This window comes from Schistocerca nitens, chromosome 4 (assembly GCF_023898315.1).
Source record: "Schistocerca nitens isolate TAMUIC-IGC-003100 chromosome 4, iqSchNite1.1, whole genome shotgun sequence".
Lineage (NCBI taxonomy): Eukaryota > Metazoa > Arthropoda > Insecta > Orthoptera > Acrididae > Schistocerca > Schistocerca nitens.
In genome coordinates this window covers 533,708,226-533,720,010 of record NC_064617.1, presented here as the reverse complement: position 1 = coordinate 533,720,010, position 11,785 = coordinate 533,708,226, and positions in this window count along the sequence as shown.

Here is an 11,785-nt window from a genome sequence, read left to right as displayed (position 1 = left end):
TAACGAAACCAGCAAAAACTCTTAATATTTCAACTCTGAGTCTTGGGGTAAGTAGTTGAGGGCCACCATTAATTTTTTTTGAAATCCTGCAGCCTTTTCTATCCCAAACAACGGTGCACATGACTTTTCAACGTGTTGAGATTTGCGTAGGCTTAACGCTTGTCGCGGATGAAGGGTGCCTCCACTCCAGTGATTGCCGTTTTGTTGCAGGTGTGTCGTACAATACCCAAGTTTCATCCCCCATGACTATCCGAGAAAGAAAACCATCGCCTTCTTCATTGTAGCGTGTCAAAAACTGAAGTGTACTGTCCATCTGTTGTTTTTTGTGTTGTTCAGTGAGAATTTTGGGTACCCAACGTGAGCAAAGTTTTCGAAATTTCAGTTTTTCAGTAACAATTTCATGAGTTAGTGATCGTGAGATTTGTGGAACTTCCACAGCAAGGGTACTAAGTGTAAACTTACGGTTGTGCTTAATCTACTCTTCAACTGTGCGAACTAGTTCATCAGTAACCACAGATAGACGTTCACTTCGTTGTTCATCGTGCACATGATCACGTACTGCATTGAACAGTCTGACCCATCTTCTAACCATTGAATCAACCATAGCATTTTGTCCATAAACCTCACAGATTTTCCAATGAATTTCCTTTGGTTTAGCTTCCCTTACATTTAGAAAACGAACCACAGATCTGATTCCACACGCGGCGGCAGTTTCAATTATGGCTGACATTATAAAGAAGCACTACAAAGCACACGTCGACAGCAGCGATCTGAAAATGGCGTACATGTCTTCTCCTTGAGTCAGAGTAACTGCCACACATGCTCGGAACTGCTACCGTATCACTGCCGCGGATAGAAATAGAAACGGAACTTACTTTGTGGACGACCCTCGTACAATATAAAGAAATACGCAAATGTACAATTACATTTTTTTTATTTGGCAATATGATAACTTCACTTTATTGCCAAACTAATTAAAATTCTAATAAAATTTATTGCCTCTTTGCTAACAAAACGCAGCTCAGACTTCTAATAGAAGGTTCACAGTCACAGAGCGGCAGAATTTAAAGTTGGGTTGAATAACTTAAAATTTAAACAGGTTCAAAGCTCTTTCAACAACAGTTATCTTTCTCCTACTACAATCTTGTATTTAAATTTAGGACTTATCTGAAACCAATTTGGAATTCCTTCGACACATTAAAGTATCCCAAGTTCCTCAATTAAATCTAAAATTTTATTAAAGTATCTTTCATTTCATTAAAATTCTTCAGTTTCCTTATGTGATGAGGAACTTCTTTTTAAATTAACATTTTGTCATGTTCCAACCTTTGCATCTGCACAGTGAGAGTACCAATGTGTGCAAACATAGCTTACCACTTAGCATGCAAATGGACAAAACATCTGAACTGTCTTCTCAAGCCCAGGGTGTTAAACAGATATTCTAAATAAATATGTACTTGACCCTGTAAGGCAACTAATATCAGATGTGGATCATAACAAAATTCATTAGAAATGCTGCTGTCACATAACTAGAATGCATGAATTAATAAATGGGAAAGTTTGGGGTCTATTCTAGAAAGACAAAACAGCTATTCCCTTTTTATACTATATATAATTTATCAACTGTGCTTTCGGGAATCAAGTGATACACAATAATCATGTTCAGTTACTTTTGACACTCTTGGACGTATTGAATTGATGATTATTAAAATCGTTATCTTAACACATGAAATTCTTTATCACAGGCAAGAATGATTGAAAATCTTCATCAACTCATTTACATCTACGTTGTTGTAGCTGGTCAATGCACTGAGTAGGTGGAGAATAAATTTAGTTTTTGTACCAATGAAAAAACTCTCATGTACTCAATGTGAAGGTAGGTTAGTATCCTAGCTTTTGATATTCAATGGTCAAAGCATACGCAAAATGGAGCGAGCAATTCTAGACCCAACATTTACTGTGGCCTAATGCACGATGGTACCTTACCAAGTGGCATCTGCAACGGCGTTGTCTCCGTGTTGGATCTGAAACGCTAATTCCCTACTCTGGCCTTGACTGAAATCACTCAGTCTCAACTTTCCTGCATTCCATAGAATGTTAATCTTTCACTAGTCAAAATAATGGCTATTGCACACTCGCTAAGGATTGGAGTGATGTGCACAATTTCTTTGCCCGCAAAAATTCCTGCAGGAATAATTATCTACCTCTTTGCAATCTGTCGCCACAATACGTGAAGCATATCATCCTCACTTTAAAGAAAGCAAAGCTCTCAACACTCTCGCTTATTTCCACACATTTGTACGGTCCACCACTACACGAGAGAGAGATCTAGCCATTTTAGTTCTCAAATTGCTTTCATATAATGGGGATCTACGCACCGTGTCGCGCCTGCATCGCCCAGTATGGCTTTAGCCAATCACCATCTCGCTAGGGCTGATTTTTTTTTTTCTTGCTGGGTCACAGCCTAGCCCTGTTAATGCTGTACAGCCACTTACCCTCAGTCCCAGCCGTATTTACGTTAAAAGGAATAATGTATTGTTCTGGCCACATCCCTTTCTGCACTGAAGCTCGCCATCCTATTGTTAAATGGGGTTTTCCAATGCCACTAACCACCTTCTCAGTTCGTCTCAAAAATGCATTTCACTTTAACTTGTTTATTCATAACCCTGTCCAGCTATTGATAGATATTGTTTTGATATGCCTTTTGTTGATATAATGTAATTATTATTTTCTGAGGATCTCATACTGTATCGAACTGTCATTATGGATCAAGCTCATGTACGGTCCACAAAATCCGGATGCCTTACAATTTCGACAGTCAACCTGAAACTATATCACGCAAATTTATTTCCAAAAAAGAAAAAAAAAAGAATACGAAAGTACTATGAGCTATAGTTTTGGAGTTTTGGGACCGTAACATTTGTTCACACATTGACTTCGACTATACATTTATGAAACCATATAAATGAGTTTGCATTTATGCATGATGATATGGTTATATAGTATTTGATGCTAATAAACCCTCTATAATGTATAACAAACATTCTGGTTTATTTACAAATGGATTAGAGTTGTGATGGTTGGCTTCACTGTTCGAAGAATACTATGAGTGAGAGATTTCAAGCAGAACACTTGAAGACATGATATATTGCCATTCCACAAGTGAGCCATCCTTATACACGGATATATAGTACAAAATGACAATCTCTAGACATTTTCCAAAGTAAATATCGTTAAACTACTCATATTACAAAAATATTACACAAACCAACATTAAAATACTGTCTGTAAACAACTATTTCCAAAATCAAGGTAAGAACTGTTACTAAAGTAAAGAAAAACTAATTTTTTATGTAACTGTTTCTAAAATTTAAACTTGAGGATAACCACAACAAAGCTTCAGTTATTACGATATCACAAGAACTTAAATAGATCCTGGACAGAAGGGGGGAAGGGGGCAACAGGCAACAGAGCACAGATGGCTCATACGATTCAAGCAACATTCCGGAAAATATATTTCAGAAAGGAAAGAACTATGGAATGTGTTGCCATCACATACCACTTCCACTCTCCACAAACCTATTGCCCGGGTGATCATACTGGGTGACATTTTGCCATTTGAGCTACTAATCTATTTAGAATTTTGACCACATTTTTAAAGAAATGGGATCATCGCCGTTTGTCTGATATTTTTGTGACCAACGCGAGTGTTGGACGGCACAGGCAAATCCAAGTGTATTTTTATGCATTTGTTTCAATGTAATGTTATTTGTAATCACCTTTACCACTCCACTGCCTTGTGAAATACTGAAATACTGCCAAGGCCAGCTGGGTCAGCAGAGTAGCGCCTCGTCAGTGGTGGAAGGCCAGCATGCGATTTGCAATACTGGCAGCACATCGAAGCGTTGGGTGGCGGCTGTTTTCGTCATGCTTGGCCATCAACCACAGAATTCGGTGGTCTGCAGCTCTGCATAACGATCTGCTAAGTGCTCTTGTGAACGTCGAACATTTGCACTCAGGAACAACGCCCCAGGTACGCCTGACATACTCGCTGACTCACAGAGGTCGGCTCTCAGCCCCCATGTAGGAAACAGGAGTCAGCAGCATCAGCGCCTGTCACAAGGACGGAATGAGCAACAGTGGCGCTCAGCCACTAGAAGGTGGGTGATGAACAGCATCTGGGTCACATAGGTCAAGCCTCCAGCAGACCTGGAGGGTGACGGTGATGGTGGCCTTCGCCACCCTCCCCCCCCCCCCCACCCCCGCCAACAGTGGCTTTGGAACTCGTTGTTCCACAGACGATCAAAGGCAGTTAGGCGCGCCGAGGGTCGACCTCCATAGTATCCCTTCTCACTGGATAGCTGCGTCTGACACTATGGCTGATACTATGGACTGGCCAGTCGGCAATCAGCACTCAGAAATTTGCAAATTTTTTTGGATATTTGTGGTAAGTTCCTATGAGACCAAAATGCTGAGATCATCGGCCCCAAGGCTTACACACTACTTAATCTAACTTAAACCAACTTACGCTAAGGACAACACACTCACGTGGCAAGACGCCTTAGACAGCAAGGCTACCCCACGCAGCCAGCAATTTGCAATGAGACATTTGTTAGGAAGAATGGGGTACTATGTTGGCGCTTCCTATGCACTCTGCGGTGGCTGGGATGGCTATGACATCATGTGTCCTCTTTTTATCTTGTTGTCAGTTTTCCTAGCGACTTCAGACTTTCGCAACTTCACCTTTCAGAGCCTCTTTCTGCTTGTTCGACATCCGAATACTTAAAATTGCGTTGTACCTAGCCTTCCTTACAAACTTCTGGTTTGTCACTAACATGAGGCACCTCTGGGCTACCATGATGTTACTGTGTTTCTCTTGCTGACTTGGGCACTCAAGTCATTCCTCTGAGCTGCAATAGCTTCCGTGTTTGCCGCAACCCGCTCAACATTTCCCCTTATCTGGCAGTGTGCTGGTCACTGACACAGGCGGTTCGGTTTCTGGGAGCATTTCTGGACGCATTTCTAGGTCTACTGGCAATACAGTCCTGGGGTACAACATGTCTTTATCAGTTTTGTCACGTGACCAACAACTTCGGTGTATCTGGAAATTAGGACACCATTGCAGTCGATGTAAGTTTTTACAATTTTAAATATCTCAAATGCGTATAATATTGTCACGTAGAAGAAGGTGTAATTAGATGAATGACGAACACCAACTTCACTTAGGACGGTTTATTCAGCACCTGCACATACAAGAGCGCGGAGCGAACTGCCTCCGGCCACTACACATACAGTATATATACAGCTACAGAACATTCAAGTACAATGATTCTTGACATTTGTGGATACTTCTGGAATGTACTGGAACCGAATAGAGAAATTAAAATTGTACAATCCAGGTGAGTTTTGAATTCAGTACCCTCCACTCAACAGTCTAGTATCATAACCACTACACCACGGCGTTACTCAGACTCTCCTGCGACATTGCTCCATCCGTAAGAGAAGAGCGTCTCGGTGTTACGGCGTCCTAGTCCGGGAATGAGCCATTGGTCCTGCATACTCCGACTGCCGATGACTGATGCTCGACCTGGCGGTGATCTTCTTAGAACTTCTTTTGCCGCTACCCTCTTCTTCACCTTTCCGCTTTTTGCCTGTCGCTGGAGCTTCGAATTTACCCTGGGTGGCAGGATCCTTTTAGGCTTCATTCGAAGGACGTGTACCGTATCTCTGATCTTTCGTCGTCTTTCGCCGGAGTCGAAATCTTCAACTTCATAAGTAACATCAGACAACTGTCTTACAACCTTATAAGGTCCAAAGTAGCGCCTGAGGAGCTTCTCAGAGAGACCAACCTTCTGAACAGGAGTGAAGATCCAGACGAGGTCATCAGCTAGTAGACAACAGGGCGGTGGCTTGCGTCATACCTTCGACGATCGTTTTCTTGAGCCTGCAGCGTGTGGAGTCGAGCTAACTGCCAAGCTTTCTCAGCTCTTGCCGATGTAGTCGTCGTCCACGTCATCTGGATGTAACGGAACCACAGTGTCCATCGTCGTAGTCGCCTCACACCCATGCACCAGGAAAAATGGCGTAAATCCTGTGGTGTCTTGTTTGGCGGTGTTTTGGCAAACGTCACGAGAGGTAGCACCTCATCGCAGTTGTTCTGCTCAACATTGACGAACATGTCGGCCAAGGTCTTATTAAGGCGTTCAGTAAGCCCGTTAGTTTGCGAATGGTAGGCAGTCGTCGTGTGATGAGTAACGTTGCACCGACGGTTTACCTCTGTCACAAGATTCGACTCAAAAACTTTCCCTCGGTACGTAATTAACGACCTTGGGGCACCATGTTTTAATACAATGTCTTCCACGATGAATTTGGCTACCTCGGATGTTTTGGCTGTTTTCACGGCTTTTGTAATGGCGTGGCGTGTCAGATAATCAGTGCAAACAATAATCCATCTATTGTCACTAGCAGACGTTGGAATTCGTCCGAGGGGGTCAATCCCAAAACGCTGGAAAGGCGTTTCGGCTGGCGGAATTGGTATGAGTCGGCCAGGTGGTTTCTGAGGAACTGCCTTTCTCCTCTGGTACTCTCTACAGTGCGACACATAGTGACAGACACTATTAAATAAACCTGGCCAGAAAAATCTCTTGCGGATTCTATCGTAGGTCTTAAAAATCCTAAATGTCCAGGCTCAAGTGTGACATGGAATTTCTGTAGAACATCTAAGCGCATGTGTTTAGGAATCACTGGCAGCAACCTCTTTCCAAACGGATCAAAGTTTTCAGAATGAGATTTTCACTCTGCAGCGGAGTGTGAGCTGATATGAAACTTCCTGGCAGATTAAAACTGTGTGCTGGACCGAGACTCGAACTCGGGACCTTTGCCTTTCGCGGGCAAGTGACCATCTGAGCTACCCAAGCACGACCCACGCCTCATCCTCACAGATTTAATTCCTGGAAGGTCCCTGGCAAAGGTCCCGAGTTCGAGTCTCGGTTCAGCACACAGTTTTAATCTGCCAGGAAGTTTCATATCAGCGCACACTCCGCTGCAGAGTTAAAATCGCATTCTGGAAACATCCCCCAGGCTGTGGCTAAGCCATGTTTCCGCAATATCCTTTCTTCCAGGAGTGCTAGTTCTGCAAGGTTCGCAGGAGAGCTTCTGTCAAGTTTGGAAGTAGGAGACGAGGTACTGGCGGAGGTAAAGCTGTGTGGACGGGGCGTGAGTTGTGCTTGGGTAGCTCAGATGGTAGAGCACCTGCCCGCGAAAGGCAAAGGTCCCGAGTTCAGTCTCGGTCCGGCATACAGTTTTAATATGCCAGGAAGTTTCCGATCAAAGTTTTCTTGCAAAGTAATCCATTAACTACCTTAAATTGCCTTTCACATCCTCTGACTGATTTAAGGCAAGCATAATTTGAGATATCTTGGCGTCCGTCTTCTGCTCAGCAGAGAGATCCTGGTGTGCAGCGAGACAGTCACTATTTTCATCAAAGTCTTGATGGTCTTGCACAGCGTTTCTTGAGAGACAGTCGGCATCTTGGTGTTTTCTTACAATTTTGCACGCAGTGGTAATGTCGTACTCTAGTAGACTTAGTGCCCACCTGGCGAGTTGTCCTTGTGGATCCTTAAGACCTGTCAGCCAACAAAGTGAATGATGGTCTGTAACAACTGTGAATGGCCTTCCATAGAGGTACTGTCGAAATCTGCACATGGCTCAGATCACAGCAAGACATTCCCTTCTGTAGTTGAGTAGTTTCTCTCGGCTTTTGTAATTGTCCTAGGAGTATAGGCTATAACTTTCTCTTTTCCATCCGAATTTTGCACCAGAATAGCACCGATCGCGTACCCACTGGCATCTGTGTGTAGTTCTGTAGGTGCTCTCTCACCATACAGACCAAATACAGGGACGTCGTCAAAGTTTTTCGCAGCACATCGAAAGAATCTTAATGAGCATCACCCCAGATAAATTTAGCATCAGCTTTTAACAACTCTTGGAGTGGCCTGGCTTTGATACAAAAGTCTTTGAAAAAACGACGGTAATACGAACATAATCCGAGGAAGCTTCTCACATCTCTAATACTTTTATGAACAGGAAATTCCGTTATAGATCCCACCTTTTCTGGGTCTGGCCGCACACCTTCGTTTGACACAAGGTGTCCAATTATTTTAATTTCTTTTGCTCCAAAGAGACACTTTCTTGGATTAAGTTTCAGTCCGCTTTGTTGGAGACACTTAAGAACGGCCCTCAGTGTTTTTATATGTTCGTCAAATATAATGTCATCTAAATAACAAAGACACATCGTACACTTCAGGTGACGTAGAAGATTACCCATCATCCGTTCAAAAGTTGCTGGTACATTACACAAACCAAACGGCATTACCTTAAACTCATACAGGCCCTCAGGGGTGAAGAATGCAGCCTCATCTACTTTGATTTGCCAGTATCCCGAGTACATGTCCATGGTTGAGAAAAACTTTGCCCCCTTCAGACAATCTAGTGAATCATCAATTCTTGGAAGAGGGCAAACGTCCTTTTTAGTTATCTTATTAAGCTTCCTGTAATCAACACAAAGCCGCCAACTGCCATCCTTCTTCCTGACGAGGACCACTGGTGACGACCATGGGCTCTGCGACGGCTGAATAATGTCATTCTTCGTCATTTTCTCTATCTCGTCGCGAATTATTCGACGTTCCGTTGCTGACACACGGTATGACCTCTGGTTTATTGGTTGATGGTCTTCAGTGCTGTCGGCCGGAGTGGCCGAGCGGTTCTAGGCGCTACAGTCTGGGACCGCGCGACCACTACGGTCGCAGGTTCGAATCCTGCCTCGGGCATGGATGTGTGTGATGTCCTTAGGTTAGTTAGGTTTAAGTAGTTCTAAGTTCTAGGGGACTGATGACCTCAGAAGTTAAGTCCCATAGTGCTCAGAGCCATTTGAACCATTTTTCTCCAGTGCTAATCCTGTGCTTCACGGTCGATTTGTATAATTTGCTCTTCACCTGTGGATTGAGTAATTCAGAGAACTCTTGAAGGATGGCAAGTAGCTTCTTCTGTTGTTCCTTAGTGAGACCTGGTGATAGTCGAGCTAGAAGATCTTGTCTCGTAGTGATAGCGCTAATTTCTATGACACTCAGCTGTTCTTCAATTAATAGCTCAGCGTTTGCTACACACATGCGTCTTGGAAGGATCTGCGGTTCTCGGCGACAATTAACTATCCACAATTCACTGAATCCGTTCTTAAACGAGACGACGGAGGCTGGGATGACCAAGTTATACTTCAGTGGCATGCTTCTCTTACATTCCACTACAAGATCCATGGGTTGACCCATGACATGACACGTGACAGCTACCTATCTAGCGCTGACTGCAGGAATGATCACTTCATCCAGCACACATAGTCTCCACACACTCGGATGCGCATCTTCCTGTCCATAGTATCTCATCTCGTCTAGCATAATCTCCGAGCGACCACCTCTATAATTGCCTGAGAAGGTTTCAAAAAGTCCCATCCGAGAATGAAGTCATGACTACACTCTTGTAAGACGATAAATTCTAAGGGCTGTGTATGGCCACTTATACCCACAAGAATGGTACATCTTCCTGTAGGTTTTACATATTTCCCATTAGCCACCTTCAAAAGAGATATTTTGCTATCGAAGAATACGGTTTTCTGCAACTGGCAACGGTAATTCTCCGAAATGGCTGAATATGATGCTCCATAAACCACAAGAGCGTGGGCTGGTCGGCCATCCATGAGGATATCGACGTAGTTTCCTATCATTTTTGTAGTGATCGACGGTGGAGGATTTTTCTCTTCGGCGGCCTCACCTCCAAGGAAGGTCGCACCCTTTAGTTTTCCAGGTTGCGGCGACTAGGTGATCGCTTGGAGCTTCTAAACGGCGATGGAGACCTTGATCGTCATGTTGGGGAGCGTCCTCCCCAGCGGCTAGCTTGCGGCGATGGTGACTTACGTCGTCCTTCACCCACATCTTCTTGTTCATCTTCGTCGTCCCGAAGTTGGCGTCGGCTAAGATCGGTCTGCTGTCTTCTGGCGCGGGCGTCATGAAATATCCGCCGCCTTTCTCGACAAGAGCGCACCACATGTCCCGGTCGTCCGCAGTCGAAACATACTGGTTGGTTATCCTGGGTCCTCCAGAAAGCAGTCTTCCTTGGTGCCCAAACAGGTTCCTCATGCGGCATTGTGGGAACGTAACTTCGCCTGGGTTTCGACTTTTTTACTGTTTTAAAGGGAAATAAAGGACGACAGATTAGGTTCAATGTCTGTTGCACTTCCTCCCTTATGACCTCTTGAAGCGTCTCGGTTTTTTGCTCGCCGTGCAATCCAAGTGCCTTCTGAACTTCCTCTCTGACTATCTGATGAAGAACACTTGTGAAATCAGTTGCTCCTCCATCACAGACATCGATACGACGTTTGGAAGCCTTTCAAATTTCTTGGGTGTAATTCTTTTTCGATACATTGTCTCGATACACTGGCACCGTTTTATGAAGTCGCCTGCTGTCGAAACCTCCTTGCCGGCTTGGGTGGCCGAGCGGTTCTAGGCGCTACAGTCTGGAACCGCGCGAGCGCTACGGTCGCAGGTTCGAATCCTGCCTCGCGCATGGATGTGTGTGATGTCCTTAGATTAGATAGGTTTAAGTAGTTCTAAGTTCTAGGGGACTGGTGACCTCAGCAGTTAAGTCCCGTAGTGCTCAGAGCCATTTGAACCATTTGAAACCTCCTTCAGGAGTAGGGCTTGATACATGTCCTCATCAACACCCTTCCTGAGATGTGCAACCTTATCTTCCTCCTTCATTCTAGGATCCACTATTTTACACAGCTCCAAGACGTCTTGAATGTAGGATGCTGTAGTTTCTCTTGGACTCTGAGCCCTGCACTTTAATTTATCTTCAGCCTTGCACTTCTGTCGTGTGTCGCCGAAATACTTCCGCAGTTCAGCCTGGAATACTTCCTAGCTTGTGAACTTCTTCTCGTTGTTCTCATACCATTGCTTGGTAGTGCCCTCCAAGTAGAAAAATACATTAGCCAAACACACTGTGTCACCTCATCTGTTAAATTTGGCTATACGCTCATACACCTTCAGCCACTTGTTTGGATCTTGGCCATCGTTGCCAGAGAACCCGGAAGGATGTTTCATGTGCTGACACATAGTTGCTGTCATCGTAACGTCCTCTTTGTCTTCTTTCTCCGGTAGACTGCGATCTGTTGAATATGACTCGAACTGGGGTTTCTCGCCACGTAAACGGCGGCTCTGTCGTGGCCTGATGGGAGCCATTGTGTCGTAGATAACGTGCGCTATCACAAGTTCCAACACCCGACGCCTCCACTAGAATAATGTCACGTAGAAGAAGGTGTAATTAGATGAATGACGAAAATCAACTTCACTCACGAAAGTTTATTCAGCACTACCACGTGTAAGAGAGCGGAGCGAACTGCCTCCGGCCAGAACACACACAGTATACATACAGCTACAGAACATTCCACTAAAATGATTCTTGACGTTTGTGGATACTTCTAGAAAGTAATTGAACCGAATACAGAAATTAAAACTGTAGAGTCCAAGTGAGTTTTGAACTCGCGATCCTCCATGCAACAGTATCATAACCGCTACACCACTGTGTTACTCAGCTTCTTCTGAGACAATATACATGTTTAAACAATTTGCATGTCGATATTACTTCATTACATATTACACATTAAGATGTATTTTACATTTCACAAAAAACGGAATCGTAAGCGCTAGTTAAATTTATTACTTTATTCAGCTCGCCG